Here is a 19,246-nt window from a genome sequence, read left to right as displayed (position 1 = left end):
ATGATGATGATGAAGATGATGATGAGTATTTGACGGTATACATTGACGATAAAGATCTTGATAAGTATTTGGCGTTATAAATTGACGATGAAAATGTGAGATTTAGATTGATGGATGGAGAGATTTCGATTGATGGACGAAGAGATGAAGAAATTTTTATTTATTATATGTAATTTTAGTGATTTACGAGTATAACTTTAGTTTTCTATGAGTGTAACTTTAGTATTTGATAGTGTGATTTTGAATATATTAATTTGAATTTATGTAATTTTAAGACAAGTTTATGTAACTTTAATGTTATACGAGTATAACTTTAGTTCTTGAAGGTGTAACTTTTTTCCTTTATGAGTGTAACTTTAATTTTTTCTGAGTATGACTTTAGTTTTTTATAAGTGTAACTTTAGTATAATTTAATTAATGAGTAATTAATTATTTAATTACAAGTAAAAAGGGTGTAACCTCAAGTGAATATACGGTGTAACTTTAATTAAGATATAATATTTTACGAGTGTAATTTTAGTCTTTTACGAGTGTAACTTTAATACTTAACAATGTAATTTTATACTACAAATTGATTTTGTTGCATATTATTTTGAATATTTGTAATTTTAGCATAAGTTTATATGATTTTGATGATTTATGAGTATAACTTTAGTCTTTTACGGGTGTAACTTTAGTCTTTTATGAGCGTAACTTTCGTGTATTTTAATTAGTGAGTAATTAATTATTTAGTTTCAAGTAAAAAAGGTGTAACTTCAAGTGAATATGATGTTACTTCAATTAAGATATAGTGTTTTACGAGTGTAACTTTAATCCCTCATAGTGTAATTTTATGTTGGAACTTCCAGAAAATTAGCAGTACTCAAAATTTAGAAACTCAATTGTATAAGAAAATATTACCATTGCGTTGGGCTCGAAAAAATAATAAATTTAGACTTTTATTTCGCCTTAATCGGAGTCCGAATGAAGTTTTACGGGGTATTTTACAAACCCACTTTTATTTTACGCGGGTATGAAATTTCGTCTTTTACATCTTATATTTTGATATTTGAAATATAAATAAATTATATTAATTTAATAAATTAATTGATAAGAAAGAGAAAGTAATTGATTAGATAAATTGGAAATTGAATTTATTAGAAACAAAGCATTAATTGCATGTTTGTTGAGTATTTTTTGTTTTAATCTCAACCATTAATCTTGTAAGATCTAATGGTAGAGATGGAGACTTAGGGACTCAACCAAATTTGTGGACTCATCTGAACCTATCTCTCTCTCTCTCTCTCTCTCTCTCTCTCTCTCTCTCTCCCTCTCTCTCTCTCTCTCTCTCTCTCTCTATATATATATATATATATATATAATATATATATATATATATATATATATATATATATATAGAGTGAGCATCCCATGAGTCTAGCATCTTAGATGAGTCTAGCATATCAATAAGAACCGTTGGATCTTATTGATTCAACCGTCCGATTATGACACGTGTCTTAATTTAAAAAAAAAAAAAAAAAAAAAGTAGTTACGATATAATAAGAACGACACATTCATTATTCCTCATAAATTTTCACTTCTTTTTCTCTCTCTAAAACGCCTGTCTCTCCCTCTAAAAACCGCTTCACGTTCTTTTTCTTTGGCAGTTAATTCACTAAACCATAAATTTTTTCCGTAAATTTTATTACATCAAGCAAAATCGCACTAATGAAGTGAAGATCATTATTATATTTACTCGTAACAATCGTTTCAAGATGACGAAGAGGTATAAAATCGCTCTATTTCATTATATTGTTTTTAAACTTATTTCACACGCATGTTGTTGTTGTTGCTATTATTGTTGTTATTGTTGTTGTTTTTAGTGTTGATTATACTCTTTTTTCTTCAAATAATCATCGACTTAGGGTTTCTATTTTGCTCAAAGTAGGAAATTGATTTTTCCGCGAAAAATTAGGTTATTATTGTTGTTGTTGTTATTGTTGTTGTTAGTCTTGATTATAGTGATTTGAAGCGTTTATTAATTGATCGAAGAAAGAAATTGATTTTTCAGTAAAAAATTAGGTTATTACTGTTGTTGTTGTTGTTAGTCTCGATTATAGTGATTTGAAGCGTTTATTAATTGATCGAAGAAAGAAATTGAGTTTTTAAAAAAAAATTAGGTTATTACGAGTTCTTGTTGTTAATGTTGTTGTTGTAATTGATTTAGACTAACTGTTTTACTCAAGAGAGTAATCGATTTTTCGTTCTAGTTTTTCGCTTCAAAATTAGGGTTAATGATTTGTAATAAATGAGCAATTAATGTGTGTTACCGTTCTGCTTTCGATTGATTTATTTGTTCGTCGTGTTGAGTTATTTGTGATTTGCAGGGAATGTTCATTTTCCTGAAGTTAATAATATTTCTGAACAAATCTACAAAGAACAATATTATCAGTAAAATCACAAAGTAAAAGTGTATCCCCTATCGTTTTAAAGAGCAAAGAATTGCTTCAGAATGATGTTACGATAGTTTTATATTAAAACAATTGTTTGACAATACTGTAACACTGTCTCATTCTGTGAGGATACTATCATTCTTATTCCATTCCACATTCTTTCTCAGACTCGTCCACCATCATTCCTCTTCAGTTTAATAGCTGTAATTGTTTTAATTTTAATGTTATTCTGTTTTGGTTTTTTGATAAACAATCTCAGGAAAGTAGAGGTAGTACCTGAAAAATCTGCAGTCAGTAAGAAGGCTAAAGTGGAAGCATCGGAAAAGACACCGAGCAAAAAAGCGCCGACACAGAAGCCTTCCAAACCGTCAGCACAGAAAAACGTCGAAGCATCTCATGCCGATCAGTATGTCCCTATAACTCTTTGTCGTGTTGAGCTGATTTGCATGAAATGTCCCTTTTCCTGAAATAAATAATATTTCTCAACAGATCTACATTAACAATGTTACTGTAACACTATCAGAGTAAAAGTGTATCCCCTATCCTTTTCAAGAGCAAAGAATTGCTTCAGAACGATGTTTCGTAGTTTTATATCAAAACAATTGTTTGACAATACTGTAACACTGTCACATTCTCTGAGGATACTATCATTCTTGTTCCATTCCACATTCTTTGTCAGACTCGTCCACCATCATTCTGCTTCAGTTTAATAGCTGTAATTGTTTTATTTTTAATGTTATTCTGTTTTGGTTTTTTGATAAACAATGTCAGGAAAGCAGACGTAGTAATTGAGAAATATGCCGTCAGTAAGAAGGCTAAAGTGGAAGCTTCGGAAAAGACAGCGAGCAAAAAAGCGCTGACGCAGAAGCCTTCCAAAATGCCAGCACCGAAAAACGTTGAAGCATCTCATGCGGATCAGTATGTCCCTATGACTCTTCGTTGTGTTGAGTTGTTAGTGATTTGCATGAAATGTCCATTTTCCTGAAGTTTATAATATTTCTCAACAGATATACATTAACAATGTTACTGTAACACGGATACAGTAACAGCGTATACTATCCCCTACCCTTTTAAAGAGCAGCATCATTACCTATCAGTGTAGTAGCTGTAATTGATTTACTTTTAATCTTATTCTGATTTTGAATTTTGGAAAAACAATGTCAGGAAAGCGGAGGTGCCCGAGAAATCAGCTTCGACGAAGAAGGCAAAAGTAGTAGCATCAGAGAAGACACCTAGCAAAAAGGTGCCGACACGAAGCCATCAAAACCAACCAAGACAAAAGGAAGTCGAAGCATCTCATGCATCTGAGTATGTGTCTAAAAATCTTTGCTCGACCGCAAGTCACTACTATTAGGGTTTATGATATATTGTCTCATTGTTACAGTAAAACAGAATCAATTGATCTTTAAAAAATTATTCGACCGCCATTATTCGTATTCCATTTGTCATTTCTTCAACGACTTGACTACCATCATTCCTTTTCAATTTAATAGTTGTCTGTTATATTGTTATTGTAAACTTCTGATTTTAATTTTTGAAAATAACAATGTCAGGAAAGAAGAGGTACCTGAGAAATCAGCTCCCACTAAGAAGGCTAAAGTTGCCGCATCAGAGAAGACACAGAGCAAAAAGGTGCCGACAGAGAACGTGCCAAAGCCGACTAAGAAGATGCAGACCGAAAAGCTGTCAAATCCTACAGTTGAAAAGGCGACGAAGGTGCCTACAGAGAGTCTACGCTGTGCAACACCGCTCCTTCAAAAAGGTGTCGGTGAAAGAAAGTAAGGTGCCCTCGAAAAGGTGCTTAAGCCACAGAGCAGTACAAAGGAGCAGGTGCGAAGGTTCCGATCCAGCAAAGTAAAAAAGAAACCAATGTGCCGAGGAAGAAGGCAGCAGAAAAGTCGTCGCATGATGTGCCAGTGTTGTCGAAGGAGCAATCGGTGCCTATTGAGAAGCAAGCAAGTGCACCTCCTCAAAAGGCAGCAACTGTGCCAACGTCAAAGGCAGCGACTAAGCAATCAAAATCGGTTGCAAAGGAGACAAAAGAAGAGGTGCCCAAAAAAGTTATCAGAATAAAGGGTCGACCAAGGCAAAGAATGGCCAAATCAGAGTTGGTGACGGAAGAGGTGGCAAAGAAGGTGCCCAAACAAAAGACGGCGGAGAAGGTTGTAGCAAAAAAAGAAAGTTTCAGCGGCAAAAGAGCCAACACCAGAAAACGTAGTAAGCAAGAAAGAGAGCGTGAAGGTGTACGAAAAAGAAACCGACAAACGCAGTGCCAAAAAAGGTGGCAGAAACAAAGAAACCAGTACGAGTAACAAAAAAGAGACCTAGAGATAAGCCCATGTCATCTGAAGAAGAAAGTGATAGAGATTATTGGATTTCGGATGACTCGAGCGTCAGCTCCAAAATGTCGAAGAGGGCTAAAACAGAGAAGAGACCAGCCAAGACGGTGGTGAAGGCTGAAAAAGAAGAGGTCTTAAAAAAGTATGTGTCTTTCTAGTGGCCAAAACTTGTATGTTTAAAGTTTCAATTTCAGTTTCAGTGTTACAGTAACACCTATACTGTAACATTTTTATGCTGTTTCAGTGCTACTGCAACACATGTACTGTAACATTGTCGATTATACTTGTTTGTTAATTGATCTTAGAAGGAAATAAATTTTCCATTAAAAAATTAGGTTGTTACTGTTCTTGTTGTTATTGTTGTTGTTTGTGTCGATTATACTGATTCGTAATAAATTTAGCCTAACTGTTTTGCTCGAAGTGAGTAATTGATTTACTCACAAAGCTGAACAACACAAGAATCAAAACCATGTCAGTTAACTAATGCATACAATCGCACAAGAATTTAGCGATTTACAAAATATCTATCTAAAGCACCTTTGTATGTCCATTCTCATCCAAAAGGATGTTGGATGGTTTCAGATCACATTATATAATTCCTTTAGAATGTAGGAACTGCGATTCTACAGCCGCAATATTAATCTTTGGACGAGCAAATTTCATGCTAAATCTCATAACATAGTGACAAGCAAACGAGAAAAAGGGAATATCTAGACAGAATAACATCCTTACAAAGAAAGCTCGACAATATCACATGCAAGATCATGTATTGAATCTTCTGGAAGTTAGACATCCTGAAACCCCAACACGAAGTAATTGGTACAGCAAGACATAACCAAGTTGAGCATATATTCTCATAAATAAAATGTTGAGCATAACTGCATGAGTTAATTAAGAGCATGTCAAACTTGACTTTATTCAAAACCTTCTTAATATTGAGCTTGCCAAGCTGCACTACAGAATGTATATGCACGGCGACTACCTCCCCCCATCACAACCCTACCATGCCCAGGTCAAGACTCGACCATTAGAGGGTTCAATTACTCCCTAAAACTACCCACGATCGAACCCGCAACACCCCCTGACCAGCCACTTTTAGCCGCCTACCACCGCCACCCTAGGCCTTCCCTGACACCACAACTACACTCATTCCAACCCTTGCAATCCCACGTACCACTTCCCAAAGTTTGGTCAGATTCCATCAAGGTTTGGGTCAGTTTCTAAGCGTCTTAAGATCGTCTCACATTCAGCTGTATAAGAAAATAAAACGAGATTATAAGTTGTTACCTATTAATTACCGCTTGCTAATTCCGTCTCCAAAAGCTCCTCCTCTTAATTTGTGATTTATTTCTCAGATTTAAGGTGGTATTTATAGTGTAAGATTTAGAGAATACGAGGTTAATTAGGAAACTATTGTGACTTACTTTCTTCTATTTAGTATAGGAATTGCTATTACTATTATATTATTATTATCATATATTATTATTAATCTTACCATAACTAGGATTTCCTCATATAATATTTATTAAGTTATTATTGCCATAACTTTATTATTATTATTATAATTATAATTACCTTTAGATATTATTATTTCCTTATTATATTATTATAAATTTCCCGATATAAATCCCGATTACACTCATACCAATTTAATAAGTTTCGGCCCATATAATAATAGCACACGGCCCAAAGCACAAATATTAGCCAAACCCAATTCCCGACTTGAATTATTGATTTATTATTTAATTAACGTCTTACTTGTATTTATTAGAAATGTCATTTAATCCATTATTAGATTACATAAATTATTCCTATTAATTATTATTAAAATACGGAGTATTATACTAATCGTCATTAAATGCTACTTATAACAACAAAGACATGATAACAACAAAGACATGATAACAATTATGCGCATCAACCGTCTAATCCTCAAAAGCTCTCGACCGCGCACAAAAGCACTCGATCGAGTACAGTAAGAATCAAGGTAGTCGATCGAGAGAATCAAAGTACTCGATCGAAGACAAAAAGTATTCGATCGAACACAAAAAGTACTCGATCGAGCACTATAGTACTCGATCGAGTGGATTTCAGCGCGTAATTCTTGCTTCGCGCACTGAACTTCAAACGGCCGCCATTTCTTCGTTGTTTGTCGGAAACAAGGGATTTTTATGGCGTTGGAAAGCTAAGAGGATAAGCATTCACCTACAGTCAGAATCACTTGAATATAAGTTCTAAAACACTATATATGGCTCTTCAAAGTAGGCACTAGTAATTTGAAGCTCTTCCTTTTCTCGCCTAGCTACCTTACTTCTACGCGCATCACCAAATAGTAGTTTCCAAGCTCTAACTCAACTCATCTCCTAAATGCATGCTTAGGGACATGTTCTAAGCTTGATTTTCCTTCTCTTTGGTTCATTCCTGTAGACAATTCGGGGGACATTTGTAGCTTAATACTACGAAATATGCATAGAAATGCGTGCAAATACGGTACAAAAAGTCTATATAAAATGCACGCATCAAACCTCCCCAAACCAAACCTTTGCTTGTCCCCAAGCAAACTATATGCAACTAACTAATGGAACGGAGTAAAGCTCAGAGCTAGCTACAAATCGTCCACCTAAACCAATCTAATGCAAATGAATTAACACTAGTAGCTAAATTGTCAAATGCAAACGAGTTATAGAGACGTTTATAGAAGTAGTTGGACCGTCGACCTTGCAAGACCTTCAATATTGGACTCTCACGGGTCACTCCCTCAATGAAACAAAGGGTAAACATATAAATGTAAGAGAGAAAGAAATATAGTCGCTCACCCAAACCACGACCTATATAAGCATGCATGCAATCTAATATGATAAACAATTCTAGCTACCGTACACATACACTCCATCCAACGAGGTCCTATCACATGCCGAGTGCTTACAAAATATGGAAAAGTGAGGTAATGGGTAAGAAGAGGCAAAATATTTTGGGAATGAGAGGGTATAGGTCAAGCTAGTATCCTAACAAAACCAAATAAACCATATCCACTTCTAATCCAATCTCCAAAACTGAACACAATGCCTTCATTTGGCAAAAAACTCACTAAACCAAATACAAACGACTCCTCATGAGATATAATGAGAGCATAGGAGCAAAACCGATATTATTCAAACTCTTTTTCCATTTTTTTTCTTTCTTTTTCTTCTCGGTTTTTCTATTTTTTTTCTTTTCTTTCTTTTCAACCTTTTTTTCTTCTGCGTTCTAGTTTTTCGCTTCAAAATTAGGGTTAATAATTTGTAATAAATGAGCAATTAATATGTGTTACCGTTCTCCTTTCTACTGATTTATTTGTTCGTCGTGTTGAGTTGTTTAAAGTTTCAGTGTTACAGTAACACCTTTACTGTATCCTTGTTTTGTTGCTTTCTTACTGCTGGTTTGTTGGCATAAAATAGTGTCACACTATTTAAGCAGTGGTGCTAATTTACACTTCCTTATTACAGGCCGGATAAATACCCAACTAAGTGCAGGGCCTAGTCGTTGGTCGATGTTATGAGCAAGTTTTCCGTAAAGCAAAAGAAAGCCATTAAAGAAATTGGTTTTGGAGGACTATTGAAGATAAATATATCAGTAGTCCCTTCCGGGCTAACAGACTTGCTTGTTGAGGCTTTTGATTACGACAGTTTCAAGGTTCATGTTCTGAAAAGAGAGGAGTTTGTCTTTGTCACAAAGTATGATGTTCATGACCTATTTTTTTTGCCGGTGAAGGGTAATAATGTGGAGCCGACTGCTGATCGGTCGCGGATCCAGCCGAGGACACTGAGTTAAAAAACAAATGGAGAAGGAAGTTCAACATCTCTACAACACAGAACATCAAGCTAGATTTGGTGACTAGTTGGTTTAAGAATAACAAGGGCGCCTACGGTGATGAGTTCAAGCAGGTGTTCGTTATTTATGCGCTCTACACTTTTTTAGCGCCGACTCCAAATTATTCTGTTGATTTCAGGCTGTTGAAGGCTGTGGACGATGTTGAAAAAATAAAAGGTTTTAATTGGTCAAAGTATGTCTTTGAGAAGGTAGCTGAGGGTGTCAAGGGGTTGAAGACAGAAACGGTTAAGTGTCTTTGTGGGTGTATTGTGGTGCTATTGTTGGCCTACATTCACCGGTTTGAGTTCCATGGCGAGGTACAACCAACTGACTTACCTCTGATACAGCATTGGACAGATGAAAGTCTTTCAAAAAGAGTCAAAGACGAAGGAAAGATTGGCTGTCTAGGAGATGATGAGATGTCAGAAACTGTCTATCCTATTTGTCTTGGCAAGGGATCCCCAGCTGAAGGTAATGTGGCACTGTCAGTGTAATATCGTCATCGTAATATGGTCACCGTAATATCGTTATCTTTGTAATGGCTTTACTTTGTAATAACATTATCATGTTACCTTACTATATTGTTAATTATTAATATTAATTACTAATTACTAATATGTTTTTGTAAATAGGATGGGTAGAATCGATGAGGGTGAGGATGACGAGGCGCTTTTTCTTAAGAGTAGTGAGGGAAGGAGTACATCTTGATGGAGAAGCTTCCTGGCATTGAAACAGATGCCGAGTTGAAGGAAAAAGTTGTTGATGTGAGTTGTTTTTATAAATTTAATTGTCTGCAATTGTTACAACTCCCAACGGTATCTAATTCGTTTCTTTCATGCCTGGTTTATTGACTTAGGAGACCGACCTGATGTTGCTGATGTATAGAAGGGATTCCAACCTTGTTCACGAGAGATTTGCTCAGCGACTGAAGGTTTTCGAATCAAAGCAGAAACATAAATCACCACTAAAGCCTGAATACCTTAAATATGCCGAAGATTTTGTGCGAAAGGCTGAATCGTTGAAGAGGAGGGCAAATGACTTCCCGGTATATACAAGGTCCAAAGTCAGTAGGAAGTTGGAACCATTTCCAACAGAGAAAAGTCCTAGGACAGTTAAGTCAGAATCCCTGGTAAAGGAGGTATTGAGCAGTTTAAGTGAGCAACATCATGAAGAAGATGATGAAGAGGATGAGGAGGTTCATGACGAGGACAGGCAAGATGAGATGGAGGGTGGAGTGGAATGTGATGATGAGGACGAGACTGATGATGGCAACGATGATGACGGGACTGATGATGGAGAGGATGATGATGAGGACGGGGATGACGATGGCGGCGATGGTGAGAGTCGTCTTAAAAACAAGAGGCTTCAAGAGGGTGGCACGGACATAGATAACGATGAAGAAAGTGCCGATGAGGAGGAAGACGATGAACAGGATGAAAAGGAAAAGGAGGATGAAGAGGAAGAAGACAAAGAGGACAAAGAGGAGGATGTAAAGGATGTTGAAAGCCAATCTGGTGAAGGTAATTGTAACACCCCTGATTTTCGGCTAATTAAAAAAAACTTATATTTATATACAATACTGAGCCAAAATAGAGAGGTATTATAATCAATATACAAAGTCTCTTATTACAAATCCTTTAAAAAAATAAAAAAAAATGGAACCAAAACTTTATAAAGTCTTTAATAAAAATCTTCTCTTGAAATAAAAATCCTTTTGAACAGCAGCGGAAGACCTAAAAACAAAACCAGAAGACAGAAAGGAACTACCCCCATGACGAGTAGCCCAAAAGAGAGAAAACACGTCAGCCGTAAAGCTGAGTAACAGATAATACCTCAATATAAGCAGAATAGTTTTTGGTCATGGCGTGGAAACACAAACATGTAAAAATAAAATCAAACAGAGAAAATAATAAAAACACTCCCCATAAACTAATCTGAACCCCTAACTTATTCCTTACTATTTCTTTAATACAACTCTTATCTCATTCCTCCACAATTAACCAAGTTTCATCTCCCTACTCCGTCACACTTATTACTCCGTCTCATGATATAATACTCAAAAGTAGCCAATTATCGCATTCTCATCATCTACCCTAAGACCAGGACAAGGGGTGAGTGAACTGGCGGATAAGACCGCGAAACAATATTTCCATCTCAATATCGATTTCAAACTCATAATAATATAACTCAATAACCATGGTCACTCCAGACCGTAAACATAACTCGGCACATAGGCCCCATAACTCAATACCAGTAACCAAATTTCCATCTCAATTTCAATATCGATATTGTCAAATATTCCATTAAAGGAACTGCTCAACACTTAAAGTACAAAACTTTAAGCTACTCACCCACAAGTCAAAGTCAAAGGAACGAAGATTCAAACACAAAACCAAACGTTATTTTCTATATAACGTGACTAATCTAAACTAGTATTAAATTTCCATATAAGTTCTCAATATACATTCAAGACCACTATTAATCAAATACAATCATAATGCGTACGTTCTCCTTCTATTAGCTGAGCATGCTCATACTTCGTAATCTTACAACGTAACTCTAATCTATTAAATATACAATAAACTAACTAGCCCAAAAAGGAATTTCATCAAAAGTGGCTGAAAGATGAGCATCCGGCAGGGTTTGGGAGGGGAGTTGTTCAACCTCGTATAGTAAAGCCTACTGTTGATGGAGAGAGCAATCCTAACCTATCACACACCACAGTTGGGCCTTCTGTCCAAGAGCCCATGGACCCACCTGCTGGACCTTCTGATCAAGCACCTGAGACGATAGATAAGCTGAAAAAGGGAAGCTATATTGTTAAGAAGTTAGCGGAAGCTGCAAACGCGTTTGCTGTTGCTTATAATACATTCTTGGATGTCCTGTCTGAAACTAAAATAGAGCGGCCCGATTGTGATCTTGTGCGTCGGATGGCGTCCATGGCGAAGCATTAGGTCAAGGCTATCAATCGTCTCACCAAGCAAAGATGAAGTCAATCATGGAGCTAGAACGGCTTCTGTAAATGGAAAGGGGATTGAAAATGACACTGATGAATGCAACATGGCCGGAGGGATTGAAGATCTAGCTTCTGATCCACGTAGTGAATTTGCTAAGCGCAAATTCTCAAGCGAAGACGAGTTATGGGCAGCCCTTGTGAAACTTGAAATTGCTTTGGGTAAACGCCCCGTTAGTGAAACCAAGGAGCTTGTAAGTGAGGTAACAAAGGAGACTCTAAGTGAGGTACCAAAAGAGACTGTAAGTGAGGTAAGAAAGGAGCCTTTAAGTGTACCTGCCACCTCAAAGATGTCTCCTCTCATTTTAGTGGACTCGGAGTCTCAGGAACTTGAGCCACTGAACTTTGAGAAGCAAGCATCTACATCACGACGGTTTACACCACCTCCAAGGTTTACACCCCCTTCTTTTCTGTCACCTCCTATTATTACGCCACCTTCTTTTAAACTACTCAGTTCAGAGTCGCAACAAGGTGACTCTCCACAATCACCTCCATGTGAAAGATCACCACAAGTGCCCCCTCTTGGATCACCTCTTTGTGTGTCACCTGTCTCTTCCTTATCACCAGAGCGAGAGCCAGTTATTCCTTCATCTCCCGCATTTCCACCAGCTGAAATTCTGCCACATAAGAGGAGTAGAGTGCTTCTTTGAGGTGTTTAGATCACCTTTTCTACAGAGGAATGTTAGTGTCGTGGGGGACTTGAATCGATCCGAAAAAGAAGTATTGGAGTATGTTTTTGGGGAGTCGTTTGATGGCAGATATGCAGCTTGTAACTAGTCAGGTTAGATACTTTATTTTGATCTTGTACATACACTTCTACTAAATTTTCTATTTACCCTTGTAGTGAAATTCTTTTCGAAAACGCCATCCATTCACTTACTCGGGCAGATTTGAAGACTATACTCTCCGGAGAGAGGCATGCGAGACGGTTACATGTATGTGGTGTCACATGTTGAATCAAAGTGAAAAATCAAAATCACGTGAATCATTGTCAAGGTTCTATATGCCTCTCAGAATGTGTACCGTAAGTGTCATTTCAGTCTTTTACTTCTTATTGTTATTTCTTATGTTATTAAAATTATTCTTGTTGCATATAATTAGAGACTTCTCTAAATGTTTTCAGACTAGAAGAGATTTTGATGATTTTGCAGGAGCGGCTCTTGTGAGTCTTTATTAATGACTATGTTAATTATTGACATGTGATATTTGTTGTAGCTAAATGTTATGACTTTTTTTTCTATCTTCAGATTTTTGTTCCATACAACTACACGCAGCAATTTGTGTTTTGTTTTAATTTCCCCAAACAAAAGTTAGAAGTCTTACACCATATGGAGAAGCATTCCCTGGACTATGCGGATCATATTGAATATGCAGTATGTGTTTCAATGTTATCAAATACGTATGCAGTAATTAGTAATGTTAAGTGGCAATCAACACTGTTTTTCTAAATCTTGTTTGGCAGAGGAAGTATGTGACTAAGTACTTGAGAAAGAAAATGCCTACTATCGAGAATGTATATGGGCATACACTTGAGGAAGTTCCTAAATCAGTTATTGGTGTTGCTGATGAAGCTGATAGTGGGATTTACCTGCTCCGCTTATTAGAGACCTACAAAGGTGATAAAAAAGATAATTCCAGTGATCTACATACTGTAAGTTCATTGCTAAAAGTGTTATATTAACTTTACCAGTAGATAAAGTGTTTACTACCAAATCCCAAGCTTGAATGCCAAATTATTGGATGTTCTGTTGTATTTTGTAGAAGCAGCAGCTCAAAATTTTCGGTGCAAGGGTTTGCTACCAAATAGTAACTTTCACTGAAAATCGCTTCAAAGACAAAATTCTATTTGATGCCCATGCTCTCTGTTCACGTGTCAGGTAATAATACATATATACTGTATTGCCTATACTAATTTTATACTTGACAGTTGTACCAGGTTTTTTTTAATCTATGCTCATTTTATTCATTTGCATTTCAGTAAGAAAAAATTGAATAGAACACAGCCTCCATTTCCATACACTGACAATGAGCTTCTCAATCTAGTTTTCAACAACCGCAGAAGTATACCGTAAGCTCTCAATTTACTATCATATTTTTATTTTTTTACTACTGATTTTATTAACATCAATAATTTTATACATACACTGACATTGAACTTGAACCTGTCAGATACTTGTTTGAGATTCTAGTTAACACAGAGTGGATTAATGTCACTCGAAAAGAATTAAGAACTTTCGGTGCGGGCAAATGGTTAATAGACACTGTAAGGACTCCTCATATTTATTCATAGTTTACTTTTGTTCAAGTCTTAAGGGACCTAGGTTCATTTATCTCGACATTTTGTGTAACCTAGACATTTTCAAACTATATATATTTGTAGGTTATTGATGCAGTTGGAGTGATGTGGACATTGAATAAGCCAAATATTCTTTACTTGCCCGTAACAGTCAAGGTGATAAATCAGTGTGTCTTACAATGGCTGGGTGTTAAAGTTGATAGTAGTTAGTAGTATCTAACATAGCTTTTTCTGCAAAAAATGGCAGGGTGTTAAGGTTGATTCAGAAACAAAGAATTGCATTCGCTGCCCCTATCTTAAGATGCACTATATGCCTGCTAATGGAAGCACTATTGATAAGGTAATCGGGTTTGGACAATGGTTATGAATTGTATATATTCAGTGTCACATGTTATGTGACATCCATTAATTTATGTTGCAGGTGTTTTGGACAATTGGTAATAAAGATGGTGATCATTGGTATGCTTTACTCTCTGATATAAAGAAAAGGAAAAATTATATATTAGATTCACTTAAGCCAAGAGCAACTACAGAGCTTCGAGAGCGAAATGAATATGTGGAAGAGATTGTAAGTTTTTTCTTACTTAGCAGCTTTTAAAATTATTAGATTAACTTGCAGCGCTCTTGAGACCATTATCATGTCAGGTCTACAATGTTGCAAATGTTCTCGCCAACCAACTCGGGTATGGACACCTTAGTCGATGGTCTTGTTTACAATGTCAATTTCACTTGTCCCTCAGCAAGACAATTTGTTAGTTTCCGACTACATTATTTTTTTTTCCATAGCAAAATTTATTCACATCACTATAAGATCTAATTTTATGTTTTTGCGCAGCATATTTGTGGATTGTTTGTTATTAAGTTCTTAGAAGTCTGTAATAACCGATGAGACTTTATTGAAAAACAAAAACCACTACAAGGTTAGAATTAAATTAATTCAATGTTACATCTTTTGTAACATTCTATATGAAATTGAAGCTAATCTATTTTTTTCCCTAGGATATGGCTGCTTATCGACGGTATATTATGCTTGAACTTTTAAAATGGGACAAGAATACAGTAACGGTAACATTTTGATGAGTGTACATATTTAATAGTCCTCATTTTAATTGACCTAGCCTCATAACACTATGGCACCCATTTAGACACTTTTCTTATGATTTGATTTTTATGCAGGTCTTCAAGTTAGGTTCAAGTTAGGTTGAATTTCAATGTTGCGGTTGATGAATGTAATTCATGTCTTCATATGAGATGGACGGAAGAAATTTGTCAAAGCTTTGTTATAGTTTCTTTAATTTTTGATGTCTTTAATGTTGCCAAGTTTTCCTCATTTATGACTGGTTCATATGTTTGATGTCAACGTTTTAAAACTATGACTTGGTTGAAATATGACTTGGTTTTGGCCTTCTAGATGTGTCATATATGACTTCATTCCCAAACTAGTATTATGATTCCTTTGTATGTCCAATTAGAATGGCGCGCGCTTTCGGCCTGTACGCTTTGTAAAAACTTGTCAAAGTTACGTTGACGGAATTCGTTGTTTGCTTGCGGCCTCATTTTTTTCTTTCTTCATGAACTTTGAGCTTCTCCGAAAAAAAACATAGATGAAATTTTATTTTACCCGTAGCGAGCGGCCTAATCAAAACCCTAAACCCTTTCTCGTTCCACTTTAAGGAGAATTTTATGCACTATATACGTCTTTAACTACTAGGTACGTTCCGAAATAGTCTTAGGTTCATTTTAAATATATTGTAGGTACGTCTTGTCTAAATAACCCATTTCCGATAACAAGGGAAAGGGTTTAGGGTTGGATTAGGCGGACCCGCGTTAGCGGTCCGCCTAATCCAACCCTAAACCCTTTCCCGTCCCGTTTTAGGATACCCGCCCTCGTTTAATCCCTTTTACGTACTAGGTACGTTTCAAAATAGTCTTAGGTTCGTTTTACATATATTGTGGATACGTTTCGTCTAAATAACCCATTCCCGATAACAAGGGAAACGGTTTAGGGTTGGATTAGGCGGACCCGCGTTAGCGGTCCACCTAATCCAACCCTAAACCCTTTCCCGTCCCGTTTTAGGGTACCCGCCTCCCGTTTAAACCCTTTTACGTACTAGGTACATTTCGAAATAGTCTTGGGTTCGTTTTACATATATTGTGGGTACGTTTCGTCTAAATAACCCATTCCCGATAACAAGGGAAAGGGTTTAGGGTTGGATTAGGCGGACCCGCGTTAGCGGTCCGCCTAATCCAACCCTAAACCCTTTCCCGTCCCGCTTTAGGATACCCGATCCCCTCGGAAAGGGGTTCACCGTTCCCCTTTTAGGGCTCGATTCACGGTTCCGTTTGATAACAAGGAAAGGGTTTAGGGTTGGATTAGGCGGACCCGCGTTAGCGGTCCGCCTAATCCAACCCTAAACCCTTTCCCGTCCCGTTTTAGGATACCCGGTCCCCTCGGAAAGGGGTTCACCCTTCCTTTTAGGGTTCGATTCACGGTTCCGTTTGATAACAAGGAAAGGGTTTAGAGTTGGATTAGGCGGACCCGCGTTAGCGGTCCGCCTAATCCAACCCTAAACCCTTTCCCGTCCCGTTTTAGGGTACCCGCCTCCCGTTTAAACCCTTTTACGTACTAGGTACGTTTCAAAATAGTCTTGGGTTCGTTTTACATATATTGTGGGTACGTTTCGTCTAAATAACCCATTCCCGATAACAAGGGAAAGGGTTTAGGGTTGGATTAGGCGGACCCGCGTTAGCGGTCCGCCTAATCCAACCCTAAACCCTTTCCCGTCCCGTTTTAGGATACCCGGTCCCCTCGGAAAGGGGTTCACCCTTCCCCTTTTAGGGCTCAGTTACGGTTCTCGTTTCGATAACAAGGGAAAGGGTTTAGGGTTGGATTAGATGGACCCGCGTTAGAGGTCCGCCTAATCCAACCCTAAACCCTTTCCCGTCGTGTTTTAGGATACCCGGTCCCCTCGGAAAGGGGTTCACCCTTCCCCTTTTAGGGTTCAGTTACGGTTCCCGTTTCGATAACAAGGGAAAGGGTTAAGGGTTGGATTAGGCAGACCCGCGTTAGCGGTCCGCCTAATCCAACCCTAAACCCTTTCCCGTCCCGTTTTAGGGTACCCGCCTCCCGTTTAATCCCTTTTACGTACTAGGTACGTTTCGAAATAGTCTTGGGTTCGTTTTACATATATTGTGGGTACGTTTCGTCTAAATAACCCATTCCCGATAACAAGGGAAAGGGTTTAGTGTTGGATTAGGCGGACCCGCGTTAGCGGTCCGCCTAATCCAATCCTAAACCCTTTCCCGTCCCGTTTTAGGATACCCGGTCCCCTCGGAAAGGGTTCACCCTTCCCTTTTAGGGTTCGATTCACGGTTCCGTTTCGATAACAAGGGAAAGGGTTTAGGGTTGGATTAGGCGGACCCGCGTTAGCGGTCCGCCTAATCCAACCCTAAACCCTTTCCAGTCCCGTTTTAGGATACCCGGTCCCCTCGGAAAGGGGTTCACCCTTCCCTTTTAGGGTTCACATTACGGTTCCGTTTGATAACAAGGAAAGGGTTTAGGGTTGGATTAGGCGGACCCACGTTAGCGGTCCGCCTAATCCAACCCTAAACCCTTTCCCGTCCCGTTATAGGGTACCCGCCTCCCGTTTAAACCCTTCTACGTACTAGGTACGTTTCGAAATAGTCTTGGGTTCGTTTTACATATATTGTGGGTACGTTTCGTCTAAATAACCCATTTTCGATAACAAGGGAAAGGGTTTAGGGTTGGATTAGGCGGACCCGCGTTAGCGGTTCGCCTAATCCAACCCTAAACCCTTTCCCGTCCCGTTTTAGGATACCTGGTCCCCTTGGAAAGGGGTTCACCCTTCCCCTTTTAGGGCTCGGTTACGGTTCCCGTTTCGATAACAAGGGAAAGGGTTTAGGGTTGGATTAAGCGGACCCGCGTTAGCGGTCCGCCTAATCCAACCCTAAACCCTTTCCCGTCCCGTTTTAGGATACCCGGTCACCTCGGAAAAGGGTTCACCCTTCCCCTTTTAGGATTCGAAGACGGTTCCGTTTCGATAACAGGGAAAGGGTTTAGGGTTGGATTAGGCGGACCCGCGTTTCGCGGGTCCGCCTAATCCAACCCTAAACCCTTTCCCGTCCCGTTTTAGGATACTCGGTCCCCTCGGAAGAAGGTTCACCCTTCCCTTTTAGGGTTTGGGATTCCGTTTGATAACAAGGAAAAGGGTTTAGGGTTGGATTAGGCGGACCGCGTTAGCGGTCCGCCTAATCCAACCCTAAACCCTTTCCCGTCCCGTTTTAGGGTACCCGCCTCCCGTTTAAACCCTTTTACGTACTAGGTACGCTTTGAAATAGTCTTGGGTTCGTTTTACAAATATTGTGGGTACGTTTCGTCTAAATAACCCATTCCCGATAACAAGGGAAAGGGTTTGGGGTTGGATTAGGCGGAGTCCACCTAATCCAACCCTAAACCCTTTCCCGTCCCGTTTTAGGATACCCGATCCCCTCGGAAAGGGGTTCACCCTTCCCCTTTTAGGGCTCAGTTACGGTTCCCGTTTCGATAACAAGGGAAAGGGTTTAGGGTTGGATTAGGCGGACCCGCGTTAGCGGTCCGCCTAATCCAACCCTAAACCCTTTCCCGTCCCGTTTTAGGATACCCGGTCCCCTCGGAAAGGGGTTCACCCTTCCCTTTTAGGGTTCAGTTACGGTTCCCGTTTCGATAACAAGGGAAAGGGTTGAGGTTTGGATTAGGCGGACCCGCGTTAGCGGTCCGCCTAATCCAACCCTAAACCCTTTCCCGTCCTGTTTTAGGATACCCGCCTCCCGTTTAAACCCTTTTACGTACTAGGTACGTTTCGAAATAGTCTTGGGTTCGTTTTACATATATTGTGGGTACGTTTCGTCTAAATAACCCATTCCCGATAACAAGGAAAAGGGTTTAGGGTTGGATTAGGCGGACCCGCGTTAGCGGTCCGCCTAATCCAACCCTAAACCCTTTCCCGTCCCGTTTTAGGATACCCGGTCCCCTCGGAAAGGGGTTCACCCTTCCCCTTTTAGGGTTCAGTTACGGTTCCCGTTTCGATAACAAGGGAAAGGGTTTAGGGTTGGATTAGGCGGACCCACGTTAGCGGTCCGCCTAATCCAACCCTAAACCCTTTCCCGTCCCGTTTTAGGGTACCCACCTCCCGTTTAAACCCTTCTACGTACTAGGTACGTTTCGAAATAGTCTTGGGTTCGTTTTACATATATTGTGGGTACGTTTCGTCTAAATAACCCATTTTCGATAACATGGGAAAGGGTTTAGGGTTGGATT

Source organism: Silene latifolia, chromosome Y (assembly GCF_048544455.1).
Source record: "Silene latifolia isolate original U9 population chromosome Y, ASM4854445v1, whole genome shotgun sequence".
In the NCBI taxonomy this organism is placed as follows: Eukaryota; Viridiplantae; Streptophyta; class Magnoliopsida; order Caryophyllales; family Caryophyllaceae; genus Silene; species Silene latifolia.
Note: the sequence above shows the minus strand (reverse complement) of the source record.